The sequence below is a fragment of the Rhincodon typus genome, chromosome 7 (genome assembly GCF_021869965.1).
Source record: "Rhincodon typus isolate 14 chromosome 7, sRhiTyp1.1, whole genome shotgun sequence".
NCBI classification, from domain to species: domain Eukaryota; kingdom Metazoa; phylum Chordata; class Chondrichthyes; order Orectolobiformes; family Rhincodontidae; genus Rhincodon; species Rhincodon typus.
The window spans coordinates 17,159,386-17,176,767 of record NC_063338.1 but is presented as its reverse complement, the minus strand read 5'-3'; the positions used below and the strand labels follow the sequence as shown (position 1 = coordinate 17,176,767).

Genomic DNA, 17,382 nt, shown 5'->3' with positions numbered 1-17,382 from the left:
ACCTACTGACATGTCACTTCCCTCTCTTAATATCATGCTAACAGACACTGAAAATGACTCACTTCGGGTACAGCCCTTGTTATCAAAGCTGCCATTATCAATCCTCTCTTCAAATAACACACTCATTTGCCTTTGCTAACTATCACCTTGTGCAGAACTTTAAGGCCCTGCAAGTTTCCAAGCTGGTAGGGGCATTGTAAAAGTCCTCAGGTGGCCTTTATGCACAATGCCAACTTACCACAATTTTACAGGGAATGGACAACCCACCTGCCTTCACTCCATATTGAGGCTCTTGCAGAAAATTATTGGGCCCTTGGCAGTTCTCCACCTGGCTTTTATTTTTCCAACCACCAAGAGGAGTTCCGAGATGGGTAAAGGATGGTGAATGTTTGGCACAGGAAAGCCTGATGGATTACCTTGCCCAAAAGCTTGGACAAAAAGTGGTAAAAAGGGTCTCCTTTACTGGCCGCTTTCAGAAATTGGGTGCGCCCCCAATCCCTCCCCTCATGCAAAGTTTGCCCCAGGTCTCCTTGGATGCACCCTCTTCATTTGGCTTTGCCAACACAAGATCAATCAACCAACCCTGGGCCTCCCCTCCCAACCCCACATGAGAAGTTCCACACAAATCTCCACCCTGGGTTCTGGGACATGAACCCTGGGCACTACCTGTAGTCCAAACAGTGAGCACATCTCCCAGTTGTCAGTGATGGAATCTCCACCTGGAACAGAAATCCTCAGAACATTAAAATTGTCTGCAGGGTAGCCAACATCTGTCTGGATGTGTTCTCTTTGGCTAGTGGACAGTAAACTCCATCACTTAAATTCCCTCCCTACCCAGACCTGCCGGCAAACCTAGCATCTGGCCTGGGAACCCTAGTGCCTGAACTGGCTCCCCTTCACTCTGGCAAACCCAGTGCCTCATCTGGCCTCCTGGCAAACCCAGACTCTAATCTATCCCCAAAGCACACTATCAGGAAAATCAGCCTATGCTGAATCCAGCTCCAAATTTACACTCACGGACATCTAGCTCCAAAACTAATCATCAACAAAAAAAAACAAAACAGCCCTAACATTCAAACACGGAAACATTTTCTAAAGCAAAGTAGCTGTTAAGGCACTCACTATGATATTGCTTTCATTCTGTTCACACAACGCAAATGTCTTAACTTAACTTTAAAAAAGGTAAATATTATAAGAAATAAATGTTTTACTTACTGGGAAGATTTGCTTCAAGTTCTGCAACCTCTAGTGAAAGAGAGAGAGAGTCACAGGGTTAATATCCAGTTGAAATTAAATGTTCCCACAATCAACAGTAAGACACATGCACACAATCTCTCTCTAGATTTTTGTTATCAATTTATTTCTCTGCACAATTTTTGTTCATCACTACCCCATCAGCTTTTAGGACATCAGCCAGATGTCCTCACTCTAGCCCGATATAAGCCAGTGACCTAACAAATGATCATTGGATGATGACACAGAGTAGGCTGTTTTCCCTAATAAGATGTAACATCCATTTATCCCACGGTTTCATTTCAATTATGATGCTGCACTTCCTGACATAATTTAGTGCATGATTTTATTCTTGAAGCGGGACATTGCTCAAAACATTTATCCATTTATATTGGATAGTTCACATTCATCTGACTTTCCTTTAATAAATACGTGCAGTCTCTATTAGTGAATTGCATGTAGTTTTAAATGTTCAGTATTTTATTTTGCATCATGGATTCTTAAGAGTTTGTCATTAGACTAACTGGTTCATGTTTAACTGGGAGATCTGTCTCTCTCCCCTGGACACACCCATTACTGCAGTCACTCTCCTTGCAAGACTAAAGGGCCGATTAAGTGTCAGACACTGCTCAGTGGACAATCACCTCTGTTGTGGGTTATAAACCCACTCTGGTAGTCCAAGCACAAAAATATCAGTCAATTCTGTTAGAAATGCTCAACAGACGCGTGGAAAACAGGAAGATTTTGAACTATCTGGACAGTCTCTGGGTTGAAAAAGGTTATTAATCATATGATTTCTTGGAAATGAAGCCAACAGTTTACAGTGTGCGGTGGCTTACTGGCAGGTTACTGAAAATCATGTGACTTTAGAGAAAAGGCAAGCAAAACTTTGATAGATAAGGTTTATTATTAAATTGCTGGAAAACCTGCTTCTGAAAGAATTAAGGTACCTCCAGTCTAATGGCTGCCTGGCAAATCCTTCTGAACATGATTTTTATTTATAGACCCAGTCATTTACATAAAAAGAAAAGACACCCCAGAAGCTGAAGGACACCATTCTGAGATTATTTTCTGAAGTCAAAGTTGCTAGAAACCTGATAGAGTTTCATACCACGACTGGTAGAACTAGAAGTAGTGGACCATGACCAAATCCCAAAGACTCAAATCCAAGTTGGCCGCCTTCAGAAATGGACATTAACTATCAATCTACAGCTGTCAGCAATTTGGTCATGTTTGCAGGAAATCCAGTGGACATTAGAAGTTATCTCATTGTATCCTTTGTTTCAAGATCCTTAGTCCACATGGATTGTTGTTGCTCCTTTGCCTTTTTAAGAATCAACTTCACAGAGATTTGATTTTTTGTGGCGAGAGTCTGTGTGCATGTATGTGGAATTTTGTATAGCTTAGGTGGTGAGTAGTGTTTGCCACTTGCTTTAAGAATAAGTTTTGTTCCTAATAAATAGATCAGCTTAAATGAACTCAAAATAACCTATTTTATTCTGGAGAGTTGTATGAAAGAAAAGCAATTAGCCATTTCAGAAACTGAATCAATAAATTTATAGTATTGGTGCAAATGGTGGATCCCTTGCTGTTCATGGTATATATTAATGATTTAGATTTAAATGTGGGAAACACGTTTCGGAAATTTAAGGTTAACACATAAATTGGCCATTTAGCTGATACTGAACAGGATAGCGATTGACTGCAGAATGATTTCAACAGTACGGTTGAGTACGCAGCGAAGCAGCAAATTTAAATGAGAGGTTGTACATTTGAGGAGGGAAACAAAGCAAGGGAATCAACAGGAGGGTAATCAGAGGGGGAGAGGAAGGGAGAGACAATGGAAGGCACATCCAGAGGTGCCTGAAGGTAGCAGGACAGATAGATAAAATAGTAAAGAAGATATTTGGAAGGCTTTTCTTCATTTGGTGAGGTATGGAGTGTAGAAACAGTTGCAATGTTGGAACTGTAAAAGATACTAGTTAGGCCACGGCTTGATTCTTGCAATCAGTTCTGGTCACATTATTAAAGAAAAAGGCACAATTGCCCTAAAGAGATTGTACAGGAGATTTAAAGAACATTGTACAGGCTCAAAAATTGCAGTTATGAAGAAAGATTGGATAAGCTAGAGCTTTTTTTCCCCCTTCTAGGGGGGCATTTAAAAGGAACCTGGATTTGCACCAAAAGTACTACAACCTGCAAGTTACAAACCAGGTGTTGGAAAGAAAGATTAGAATGGATCTTGAGTTTCTTCATGTTCATAGATATGATGCACAGAATGGCCTCTTTTTGTGTTGCAACTTTTCTATGGTTCTATGGCTAGACAGATTGATTTACATTTCTTTTAAGATAAATCTTTTATTTTATGAATAAACACAAACTGAGTTAAGGCTTTGGGATCTCCTTCCTCACCAACTGACTCTCAGGAGATTATTACTGGGAAGCTTTGAGAGCTGTAGGTTCAAAGTTATCTGTTACACTGAAGCATGCTATATACCCAAGACATGTCTCACATTACTCATACAACGTATCTGAAAAGGTTATGCTATCAAGTTTCTTGTAAATTGTAATGAATCAACACACGCTTAGTATGTCTCTCACATTCTCTGTGCAGAAAGTGGGTTGTAGCATGATGAATTAATATTTACATTAGACAATCAGGACATCACACTGATGGTTTCAGTGAATGAGTAGAAAATCCTGCAGCCAAGAAGCTGCAAAGTGATATCAGAGTTCTCTCACACAGCACACCACTTCAGTGGTCACTCGGCAGTTCTAATCACCATGATCTGAGCACAATGATCTGTTGGCTGAAAGATATTTATACACTGAATTTCTAACTGAAGGGGGCAATCACAGATCAGCACAGTACTCTCAGCAATTAAAGAAACGCAGGGACAATCATGCAGGTTATCCAAATGCTGCACTTATCATTTTAAAAACCAGAGATTGTAATTTTAATCATATGTGCCTAAAAAGCTTCAGCAAGAAAAAAGAAAATCAAGAGGTCTTTCAAGCATATTCCATCAGTGAAAGCCTAGGCCTCTTAGCTGGTTCATCAAATGGATGGCATAACACTCAGTAAACCAGCAGGAAGCTGGGCTTTCAGGTCGAATAATTTAGTCAAACAGAATACTTTCATGTACTCCCAGACTATCATTGAAATAAAAAATGTCATCGCCATGGTTGTCCCCAACATCATCTCCCTCACATGTAACAAAGTAATTTATCTCGCCTCTTCTCACTGTGGGCAGGAGCTAATGCTCTGCTGTAATTTTCATGCTGGCAAGTCCCTTCGTACAGGTCACATTCAACAATTATCGGAGTCCCTTAGTAAGCTCTACATAAACCACTTGTTTCTGAATCTTGGTTTTCAAATGCATTTCAGAAATTATTTTCTGACTCCCAGACTGCCAATGTTACACTTAGTATAATCTAACAGCCATGAAGCCAGCCTTAGGAATATACTTCCTGCAAATCATGTGTTCTGCAAATTCTTTTCATCTTGTGACTCAGTACCATTTCTTCATCAGTATGATCAGAAGCTGCTTCCCCAAACATCACATCCCCAGAATTATTTATTGCACTTAGTTCCCATCTCAAACTAATTTATTACAATGATGTTAACACCTAGTTACCAGCCTAATCATTCATCTCAGGTGGTTGTTTTCCAATCTGTTTAGATAAATCCCTCCCACAATAGATCATTTAACTGAATATCAAATGTATAAGCCCAAAAATCATCTACAGCAAAGCTTTTGTTTAATGACTGGATCTTTTGAAATGAGAACAGATCAGGACTTCTCTTGAAGGACATCATGCACCAAAGTTACCACAGCCCAGAAGGAAGTCGCATTAATGGAGCGGGTCATGCGCAATTTGCTGACTGTAGCTTTTTTCATAATTTGCTTTGACTCCTGCACAAGCTGATTGCAGCTTTCAGTACCAGAACAAATTACAATTTACATCCAAATGGCACAGATCACACTGCCAGAGGCAAAGTGAAGTGCTATAAATCCAAAAGTTTCACAGATTTTAAAAACATGATGGGGTAGAAACTTGATTGTTCCAATGTTCGTTTGTTTCATGGCATGTTGCAAGGCCACCATATATTGCCTATCCCTAATTATCCTTGAGAAGGGAGAAGTAATCTATGTTCTTATACCACAGTAGTTCATCTAATGCAGGTCACGTACAGCTATAGTACTGTCAGGAAGGAAGTTCCAGGATTTTAATCCAGTGACAGCGAAGGAATGGCAATATACCTCCATGTCAAGATGTATGGTTTTGAGGGGAAACTTGCAGATGGTGGTGCTCCCCCAACACTCTTCATTCTTCTACGTGGCAGTAGTTGAGAGTTGGGAAGGTGTTGTGGAAGGAGCCATGGTGAGTTGCTGCAGTGCATTGATATATTCTACATACTGCTGCCGCTGTGTGTTGGTGTTGGAGAGTGAGAGGGATTGTGATCGTAATTTTGATCAAAGCTACTTTGTCCTGTTGACTTTGAGTACATTTGGAGCTGCACTCACGTTGACAATTGGAGAATATTTCATCACACTTCTGACTTATGCCTTGTAGACGGTGGCCAAGAGGTGAATTACCTGCAGTACAATTTCCAGCCTCTGATCTGCTCTTGCAGCAACAGTGTGTGGGTGGCTAGTCGAGTCCAGCTTCTTGTCAATGGATACACGTAGTGGAGGTAATCAGTGTTAATACTGCTGGTGAATATCAGGGGAGATGGTTCAATTCTCTCTTGTTGGAGGTGGTAACTTGTCTGGTGCGAATGTTAATTGCCAGTCATGCTAGATTTGGATGTTGTCCAGACGCCGATGTATACTGCATGAACAAGTTGTAAATGATGCTGAAATGGCACTCAGTGAACATCCCCACTTTTGCCCTCATGATGAAGCACTTGAAGATATTGGGCTAGGGATATTACTCTGAGAAACTCATGCAATGTTGTTTTGGGACAGAGAGGTTTGACCTTCAACATCCATAACCTTCTTACTTTGGGCTAGGGATGACTCCAACCAATGGAATTCTTCCAAACCCCCAACCCTGATTTTACAAGGGTTCCATGAAACTACATTCAATTAACTGCTGTCTTGATGTCAAGGGCAGTTATTCTCACTTCTGCTCTGAAGTTCAGCACCTTTGCCTATATTTGGACTAAGGCTGTAATGAGATCAGGACCAAACTGAGCAATGAGCAGGTTATGACTGTGCAAGTGTCACTTGACAGCACCATCAATATTCACTTCCAGGACTGTTTTGATGACCAGGAGTTTACTGACGGTTGGTCATTGTGTTACGGGAATACCTCGGCAATTTCCCTCATTGCTGGGTAGATCCCAGTATTGTAGCTGTACTTGAAAAGCTTGGCTAGCAACACAGCTAGTTCTGGAGCACAAGGCAAGACATCAGTACTATTGTTGGGATGCAAATTATTATAGAATCCCTACAGTATGAAAACAGGCCATTCGGCCCATTAAGTCCACACCGACTCTCCAAAGAGCATCCCACCCAAATCCACATCCCTACCCTAGCCCTGTGACCCTGCATTTCCCATGGTTCATCCACCTAGTCTACCATCCCTGGATACTATGGGCAATTTAAAATGGCCAATCCACGTAACCTGCACATCTTTGAACTGTGGGAGGAAAATGGAGCAACCCAGAGAAAACACACAGACATGGGCAGAATGTGCAAACTTCACATGGTCAGTTGCCCGAGGGTGGAGTCAAACCCGGGTTAATATGGGAGAATGATGACGAACCTAGTGTCTATCATCATACGTCATGCAGTCAGAGAAATTAGGGCATTGACTGAGCAAACCATGCTTTGAGAGAGTGGAAGGACAAATCTGAATTTCCTTTCCTTGAAGGGAAGGGGATGGCCAAAGTTGGGAACCAGAAGCAAGGAAATATTATAAAGCCTTTTAAATTGCAGAAATTAAATGCTTTGAAAATCAGGTGAGAAAATCACTGAAGCAAATTTCTTCCCATCTCTACTGTGCAGAAACCCAAAGTGACATTCTGCTGGCCTGGATGTTACATTAGATAAACTAATTAAATGAATAAAATATGTACTACAAGAACCAGAATATATAACACCAAAGAAAACCACTCAGAGCATTACATCTGTGCTGGCTTATGGCCAGAGCATTTTAAAAACTGACTTCACTCCCCCGCACCATCCACATGAACTTCCATTTTCTTCTTCAAATATTTATTCGATTTTCCATTAAAAGATGAAATTGCATCTATCTCAAACATTTCCTGTGACCAAGTACTACATACTGTAACAACCTGTGAAAGGACTGCTCCTCACTTTATTCTCAGAGAATTTTACATTAACCCCTAATGTTAAATAAAAATGCTGACAGCCAGTTAAATATTTTTGAAACATATGGGACATATGGAAAATAGGACATGCCTATTTCCACATTGCAAGCTCCCACAAATAACCAAGTAATAACTAGGAGATAATTTGTTTTTTTTCCCCAAAAAGAGATATGGAGTGATGGATAAATATTGGCCTGGATACTGAAGATAACTCCGTTTGTCTTTTTGGAATAATTCGATGGGATCTTGCACATCCACCTGAGTGCGGAAACAGGGCTTTGGTTATTAGCATCTCATCCAAAAGACATCCTCGGAACAAGTGTTAGACCAGATTATACATATATAATCAGAAGTATGATAGGAGAATGCAGTCGATATCGTCTATACGGATTTTAAGAAAGCTTTAGATAGAATACAATGTAAAAGGCTGATTATCAAAATTGAGATTCTCAGAAAAGGATCATGATCAAACTGGATAGAAGAAAATAAGCTGCAATTCATCAGAACACAACCTCTGGGTGGCATAAGGAGCATGCAGATGCAGAAACTACCTGGTATTGTTATATCATTGCCAAGTGACAGATGTAGTTACCTTCCAACCGCAAGAATAGTCTATCTAGCCAGCTTTCTAATGTTCAGTGAAGCAGTAGCCGCTCAGACCAGAAGGGGAGAAAGTCCTTGGTGCTGTCAGCACTCCAGCCCTCAACAAGTTCAAATTGAGCTTGGAGCTGCAACCATTCCACCATCACAATGTGAAACTGACCGGCCAACTGGCCAGTGCAACTTGGTGATCTTTCCCCTCTTCCGGAACTCAGGCTTCAGCAGGGTCTTCAGTGATCGTCCAGCTGGTGTGACATGATGACGCAGGTAACATAGTGACGTCAGATTCCTTTTGGCTTAGGAATGCTATCTCCAGCAATTGATATTGCCATGACAACATATGTGTGTGGGTTTTGTGCTTGTGCTCATCACTCCCAAAAGAAGTGTGTGGATCAAGGGCAGAGAAAATGAGACACGGTAAATAGTTATTTTTCAGACCAGAGGTTGGTCGACAGCAATGTCCCACAAAATTCAGTGTCGGGACCACTGCTTTTCTTTTGGCTTTATACAAGTAGCTTCAATATTGTAATGTACTAAAATTTCAAAATTTTCCCAAAAATTCAAATTTGGAGGAATGGCAAATAGTGGAGATGATACTAACCAACTAACAGGACACAGGCTAGCAGAGTGAGCAAACAAGTCTTCAGTCAATTTGATCAAGTTCACAATATATCAAGAAACCAATGAACATACTATCTACAACCCGACGAGCCCTGACAAAATTCTGGTTATAAATGAGTCCTGCGCTAAGTGCGTCAGCATAGCCACAACTACATTTATGCAACTAAGTGAACAATTTCCCATGTCATGTCCTTTCCCAGCCAAGAAAATAAACAGGACAAATTCAATCTAGCCAACTACCAGCTAATCCATCTATTCTCAAACAAAATTATGAAATGGGTTTTCAAAACATTTTAAATCAACCTGTTCAGAAACGATATGATGTACCTCTGGAGCAGGTGGGACTTGCAGCCAGACCTACTGACCCTGAGGTAGGGGTCACTACCACTGCACCACAAAAGCCATCCATAAAACGGGTTTTCAATACCGTTAATAAAAAGTGTCACTTACTCTGCACTATCTACACAGTGATTCTCAGTTTTGGTTTCACCAATACCACTTTGTTTTGTCCTCTGTACAACCTGGCCCACTCCCTTAGTTACAGGTTGCCATCCTGAAAATACTCACCTTATCCTGACAGATGTTTGGACAAGGGGAGCATTTTCAGGATGGCAACCTGTAACTAATGGACTGCCACAGAGATCAGTGCTAGGGTCACAAATGTAGTGAATGTACTATCACCAAGTATGCGAATGACACAAAAGTAGGTGGGAAGGCAAGCGATGAGGGTGACATGTAAAGTATACAGGGTGATAGAGACAGATTAGGTTAGTGGGCAAAAACCTAGCAGATGGAATATGATGTGGGGAAAACATTAGGTCAAGTGCCTTGGCAAGAAGAATAAAGAACAGCTGAACATTATTTGAAGTCAGTGTCTGCTGACACTCAACGCTGCTGACACCAGAAACTGATCTGGACCAACCAGAAGCACAGACAGAGGCTAAGCATCCTCTAGCGATTAGTGCTTGTCCACGATCTGCAAAGCACAAGTCAGGAGTGTGATTCAATATCCTCAACTTGCCTGGGCGAGTACATCTCAAATACTTAAACTCAATATCATCAAGAACAAAACAGCCCGCTTGACTGGCTCTCCATCCAACCAGTTTAAACTTTCCCTCCTCTCACTACAGATGCACAGCGGCAGCAGCATGTGCACCATCAAGATGCATTGCAGCAATTCAAAGTCTCCTGCAACTGCACTTTTCAAATTGCAACCACCACCGCGTAGCAGGACAAGGTCTGCAGACACGAGATCACCATCACTTGCAAGGTCTCCTCCGAATCACTTACTATTCTGACTTTAAAAATTATTTCTGCTCCATCAGAGTTGCTGAATAAAATCCTGCAACTCCCTACCTAACTCAGATATACATCTTCACCAGACGGATTTCTGAGATTCAAGAAGACAGCCATCTTTTCTTGGCAATAAATGCTAGTTGTCATCAACACCCAGGAATAAAAGTATGCTAGAGAAAATAATTGCAAGGATATGGGGAAAGATCTTGAGAATCGGATATTAACTGGATCACTCTTCAAAAAGACTTATTGACTCAATGGACCAAAATTGTGCACTTCTAAGAATACGGACTCTGTGATCCCATTCAATTCCCTAGTCTCTCATAATGCTCTCCTTTTGAAGAAAAAGGTCAGCCTGTCCTGTAATATTCCTCAAGCAAGGAACAACATGCTACTCAGAACTCCAAGCATAACAGTGAAAATATATGCCTGTGGCCTTGACTATAATGTTTCTTCGTTTAGTCACTATTTTCCTTCTTTTCAAGGCAAAGGATTCTGTCAAGATATGGCCAAAACAGACTCTGGCTTGAAAGGTTATTAAGAGTATTAAAATCAGCCTAAGGAGATCTAAGTGTGTTTTATAAGCTGCAACCTTACTTGGAGCTACAACTTGCTTAATTCACTTTAGCTTAAAATCCCACCTGTTCTTCATTCTTTATGCACTGGGCCTAAAGGGCATCCAATATGCGTATAACACACAAGCTAGAAATTACTTTGAGGCATGTGTAGCTGCGAAATCCTGAGCAAATTTTCATCTCAATTGCATCTTTCGTTATGTGGATTGGAATCCAAGCTGTGTTCTGGAACACTGAGGGCACATGTGGGTATAACAGAACACAATTCAGGATAGCTCCACAGAGAGTCTGGAGTTACAAATTCCTATTACCCTACATCCCTGGAAATTAACTTTTGCGAGGCCACCAAAATAACTGAAAATATTCCATTCAGCACTCCTAACAAAGTCAATCTGTGGTGCCTTTTCTCATAACTTATCCATAAAGCTGTGCAAAACAGAGTTGCGACAGATGGACACGTAAGCAGCTTAGTTTTTCTTTATTTTGGCTCACAGATGGTTTTTCCTCCCAAGAGTGCTAATACCACAAACATTTCTAAACTCCAGTGATCAGAGAACTGCTTTCTCAGACCTCAAGTTTCCCACTGCTTTTGCCTTCTGATTCTAAACTCCTACCACCCACCTCTCTGGCTGGGGCTGGTTGCAAGGGCTCTAACCACGCAAGTCTGAAACAAGAGCATTTTAAAGATGTATACTTACTCAACTTCTACATTCAATTCAGGAGTCATTGGATAGCAATCTAGAGGAGGATGGGAGATCTTTATGATTCAGTATTCTTGTTAGGTGATGTAACTGGGAACTAAAAAGTAAGAACTCTGCTTTGTATCATGAAGTTTCATTTCCATCTTGTGACCATGTGGTAATGGGAGATCAGGGAGGGAAAACAGGCATACCTCCAGACTGCTAGGTATGAAGACAATAAAGGATGTTTCACTACCTCAGGTTTATATCAAAATGGCCTCACAGACAATGTCAAGTGCTGTCATCATTGTAACATTGGAAGCAAGATAGCCAATGTATGCACAGCAAAGTCCCACAAACAGCAATGCAACAGATGACCTGATCTGCTTTTGTGATGGAATTACTGTCAGCAAGATCACTAGGAGAACTCCCTGCTGTTCTTCAAATTATATATAATTATGTATACAGCCATTCTGCCCAACTAGTCAGTGCTAGCACAAGTCATTTTCCATTTTCTCGACCTCAACTCAGTCTCTCGACAGATTTTTAAAATTCCCTCTTCTCTCATTTATTTCCCTTCTGAAAGCACCAAAATGATTCTCCTCAACTCTCCCTAGATACTAACTTCCTCACTCTAAACAGCTGGAGCAAAGAAATGTCTCTATCTCCTGATTGGACTTATTGAAGTTACATGTGGCCCCTTATGTCAGATTCTCCAACAAGCAGAAATAGCTTCTCCACGTCTAATCTGTTCAATCCATCCAGAATTATCATCAGGTCACTTCTGATTCTTCAGTTTTCGTAACAGCTCCAATCTATTTCATTTTTCCCAACAGTTGTGATCTTCCAGTTCTAGTAACATGATTATTGCTCGTCACCTTTCTTACCCTGGTCTAAACTCATCTGGATGACAGTAATTCTGACACTGCCAAACCACCAGTACTGCACTGAGCGGTCAGCTTAGATATTGTGCTTGAACTCACAGCCATGTAATTCGGTGAGAGTACTATCACTAAGCCAAGGCCAAGGCTTAAGAGGGAACTTTGGATAAAGACTGCTGCGTTCTCAACCATCTGCTTATCCATCAACTGCTCCCCTAAAGTTCTTGATACACAGATCTAACCAACTAATTGCAATGGCCTTTTCTGTTGCTGGTGACCATTTTCAAATGTACTTGAAGAAATGAATGTGATCTGAACACAGAACATTAGCTAGACTTCTGAGAGCCGAGCTAGAACTAATCAGCACCAAGGAGGACAATCTGGAAAGCTATCTCGCTTTGATTATTTGAGCCATACAGCAATGTATTATTCCTCATTATACCTGTCCTTTAAGATTTAGTGAGAACATACAAGTTACTGCACTTTAAGATAGAGATTCCAAGGCTGAAGCGACAACAGTTGAGCACTCTCCAACTGCTAATTGCAGGGAATTTGCACCAAGCAAAATTAATACACAAAACTAACCATGGCAAATTAGTTTCACGTGGGAAATCAGAAACACAGGCCAGAGTCTCAGGGTAAAACTGTATACAGAAAGAGGGGATCAAAAAGGAGCTTCTCCACAGAGATAACTTGGAATGTGACATTTTTGGAACAAGTGGTAACTGAAGCCAACGCAATTACAGTATTCTGAGATAGACTGGACAATTACTGAAAGATTATAAAAGCAACTGTGCTGTGTCAAACTAGCTTCTGAGAAGGCTTACATTTAGTTTCAACATTGATCCACAGAATAAGAGGATTTTCCTTTGAGAGGGTGAGCAAATTGGGCCTTTATTCTTTGGAGTTTAGAAGAATGAGAGGTGATCACATTGAAACTTCTGAAGGGGTTGGTTACGGTAGATTCCAGAATGCAGGAGTACCATCTCAGGATAAGAGGCCAGCAGTTTTGGACAAGGATGTGGAGAAATTTATGAACCCAACAGGCTGAATGTTGTGGAAATTTCCACAAGAGGATTGTGGATGCTCTGGTGGTGAATATATTTCAGACAGAGATGAAGGTCTTTTCCCCTCTCGGAGTGTTGGTGGTTTGTGGAATTCTCTTCCCCAGCAAGTAGTAAAGGCTCTTTTATTAACATTTATTCAAGGCTGAGTTAGAGTTTTGATAAACAAAGGAGTCAAGAGTTATGAAGGGCAAACTGGAATGTACAGATGGGACTAGAATCGGATCAACCGTGATCCCATTGTATGCTGGAGTTGGTTTGAAAGCCAAATGTTCGACTCTTGTACTTAACGAACAAAGGACTAAGGTTATGAAACTGATCATGGCACACCTCTCAAATTTACAAACAGAAGCTTGACTGGAAGTCTTTCCCAGGCCAGTTCATTTCCTCCTGTCTCTTAGCTGGAGCCGCAACATCTGTTTTTATTCTTAGAGCTGAGAGCTGACAGCCATCCTAGGTAGGCAGCCCTGCAGCTGGGAGCTGTCCCAAGTGGGTAGCTCATGTAAATAGTGGTATTTTATTCCATCTTGGGACATGGGTTTCGTGAGCAAGGCAAGCGTTTCTTTTCCATCCCTAATAGTCCAGCAAGCCAAATTGCAGTTCAAAGTCAACTACATTTCACTGGGCCTAGAATCACATCTAGCTAGACAGATAAAGACAGCAGAATTCTCTCTGTAAGCAACGTTCATGATACCAAGAGCTGGTGCCTGTCCCAGGTGCTCAGCCCAATCAGGCAGTGGTACCGAACTAAGGTGGGAGATCAGTAACTGGTACATGTCTCTGGTATTAGCCTATGTAGTTAGTACTTACAGGACATTTATTCACCAGAGCCATCAATGACAGCATACACGCTAGCGGCAGTCACTGGGTAGAGTTCGAGGGCTGGGTTGCTATGTTTCCTTTCTAATTGAGATCAGTGCATACAACACAAACTAAAAGTCTCTACTCAGACTGTTTTGACTCTTAGCTGCTCACTGCAAAAACAAAACTCACGAATACTTTGAGAGACTCAACAGACACCCCCACACGGAGCCATTCTATACCCCTCTGGCACGTTAACTACCCTACCAAAAGAATCCACAGGAATGTGAGAACATTCACAAGACCCGAGCATCATAGAAAAATACTTGAAACAGCAGGGTCACAAGGATGTTCACATCATCATCTATTTAATACAACTCACAAACCCTCTGATTTACAATCTTGTCAGTAATTCTATCTCACACTCACTAATGTGTGACCTGTTGTTGATTTAGTCATAGTTTATGATCTCTCACATAGCCAAAGAGCAGCAGAGAGGAGTCGTGCACCTTTGATGAGCAGCTTATCTCTAATGGACACGCGACGGGATGAGTCCGTCCCTGGATTTGTGTTGCTTCTCCCCTTCATGCCCTCTTCACGCTTCAGTTTTTTTGCTAAAGTCAACATGGCTGATGCACTTTCTTGATCCTGAAAAAGGAGTTTAAAAAAAAACAAATTTCAGAATAATTTTCTCTTTCATCATAACACAGTCCCGTCTGCTACAGTACAGAACCAATCATATCAAGTGTTTCAGCTCTGTTCCAACTCCAAAAGTTGTCCTTAATCTATTATAACCCCAAAACAGCCTATAAAAACACGGGCTTAGCAAACAGAAATAATTCAAGGAATCGCACCCTGTTAGTGTACAAGAATGCTGAGATATTGGACAGAGCTTATCACCTTTCAAGGCTGCAACCTCTGTTGTCGAGAAGAACCTGGGCTGGAAACATGCGAGATCACAGCCACCTGCAAATTCCCCTTGAAGCCATACACCATCCTGACTTGTAATTGTAATACTCTTCCTTGATTGTTGCTTAGTTAAAATATTGAAGCTCCCCCGCTAACACTGTGGTTGTACCTTTCCCAGGCACAATGAACTGGAAGACAGGTTTCCAGTGTCAGACATTGCTTTCTACAATGAAACTAGCTTTCTCTCTCTAAAGCCACAAGCAACACAAGTGCTTGTTTGAACTATACTTCTCCTTGAAGCAAGGATGTGTGTCATGATATTCAGCATTGCTGACTTGAATTAGAAGTCTATTCACTTGGGCAAATAAATGGGATAGTTATACATTGGTAAAAATGAACATTGTGAACAATACAGTGCTTCTAGAAATCAACAAACTCCTGGTTGGAAACAGTTTCAAATTTTTATCAAGTATAATTATACATCCGTTGAGCTCTCCTGACTTCTTTTGCTTGGATGTGTACTCATTTCACATGGCTCTACCTACTTGATAAAGTACTTGTGGTGTGACAGGAGAATGGTATAGAGATATTTGATATTCTCACTGCGGTCACTGATATTCCGAGTTTTTCTGAAATCCAAATGGTACCAATGGGAAGTGATGGGTTCTTTTCAGTCTGTTTCACGGTTTCCACTGAGCTTGATTTTTTTTTAAAAAAATTCCACATTTTTTAAAATAGAATTTAAACTTCACAATGTTCCATGATGGGATTCAAATCCCACATTCCCAGAACATTAGCCTGGGGCTTTGGATTACTGATCCAATAACATTATCAGTACTCCACCGCCTCCACATGTGCATTCATCCAAACTCTTATCATCTATTCATTAGATCTCAAGCCAGATGTTGCAATATGAAGCTAGACTCAAGATCTTTTCACAATGGTTGATTTATTTACAGAAGGCAGCATCACACGTCTGCCCATCTCCTACCCGAGACCCTGTGTTCCAGGGGTCGGTCTTTATACTTGAGTGAAATGAGTCAACAAATTAACTAGTTGACAGCCCCAAATCCTAGCTTCAAACGCAAAACTTACTAACCTAAGTGTCAATCCCAAGGCTGACGATGCACCCCGGCATCTGCTGTGCCCACCAGTCACGGAAAGCCTCAAGCTTGTCAGTGGCCACCGTGTGCTCCCCCTTTGGGACTAAACACAGAAGAGAGGCAGGCAGTCGGGTCTAATGATGCCCTTCACAGCCTGCTAATTCAACCGGTCAATGGCCACCATGGCCAGGCCCAGAGGCAGACTCATGAACAGGTCCTCTGACTTGATATTTACTCCTCCCTCCGCCCCCCTACCTCCAGTACTCTTCAACACCGAGTGCCCAAAGATCAGGATCATGGGCTGAAACACAACCTAAAATTGATGTGCAGTACCTTTAAAGCGTTTCTTCGTACCCATTGAAAATAATTAAAGGAAATTAACTTATTGACAGTCGCTTACAAGGATAAGGCCTTTGCTTATGCGTGGTCAAGATATTAATCAATGCCCTTCAACTATATGTCTTTAACCGTGACAATCTAATTAACATCCAATTAACTTTCTCAACCAGGAGCAGTGTTCGTATTACCATGGGAAAATGTCTGGCCTTTCTCATATCCACTCAAGCAAACAATTCTGGAGTGCTAGATTTGATGCTAGGCCTGTCAGGACGGATGTGCACTTTTTTAACAGAATACCTCAAACATGCAAAGCATCACCACCCAAAACACCCGCGGTTATCAAGTAGTTGAAAGGTTGAAGGTTTTGTACACAAATAGGGCTTGGTGCTACTTATGACCATCATCCAGGGTACTCACAGTACAAATCAAATTGCACAAGGAACGCTGCCAGGAAAGGGGGCCCTTTTATGGACCCAAAACTGGGCCTGCAAGATCCTTGCAACTGTACGACGTTATGGAAGAGACATGGGCATTTGGCACATTGTCTTTGTGCCAGCTCTACGTAGCCCACTCCAAAATTAATCCTACTGCCCGTTTCACTGTTATCTTCTGCCTCAAACATTTATCCAAATTTTCTCTTAAAATATACACCACCCTCTCTAAATGGACCATTCAACGGCATAAGACAGTAAACCACACTCCCACAACCACTAACTTATGAAGCACAGAATAGAGTCTTTATTTACTGTCAAATTTTTAATAATTTTAAAAACCACTATCAAATCTCCCCTTACACAGAGACAACAACGTGCAGAGCTGGATGAACACAGCAGGCCAAGCAGCATCATAGGAGCAGAAAGGCTGACGTTTCGGGCCTAGACCCTTTCTGACCCTGCTGTGTTCATCCAGCCCTGCACCTTGTTGTCTTGGATTCTCC

The 17,382-nt window shown here is 41.4% G+C and overlaps 1 non-coding gene across 1 annotated transcript in view; it reads right to left on the bottom strand.

Annotated features, from left to right (window-relative positions):
* Positions 1-17,382, bottom strand: part of LOC109911060 — a 61,020-nt gene that overhangs the window by 16,328 nt on the left and 27,310 nt on the right. The window contains exons 2-3 of the transcript XR_007262461.1: positions 14,604-14,742; positions 1,216-1,245 (exon numbers count right to left, since the gene is read on the bottom strand). This is a non-coding gene — a transcript (ubiquitin-conjugating enzyme E2F (putative)). The remainder of the gene's footprint in view (positions 1-1,215; positions 1,246-14,603; positions 14,743-17,382) is intronic.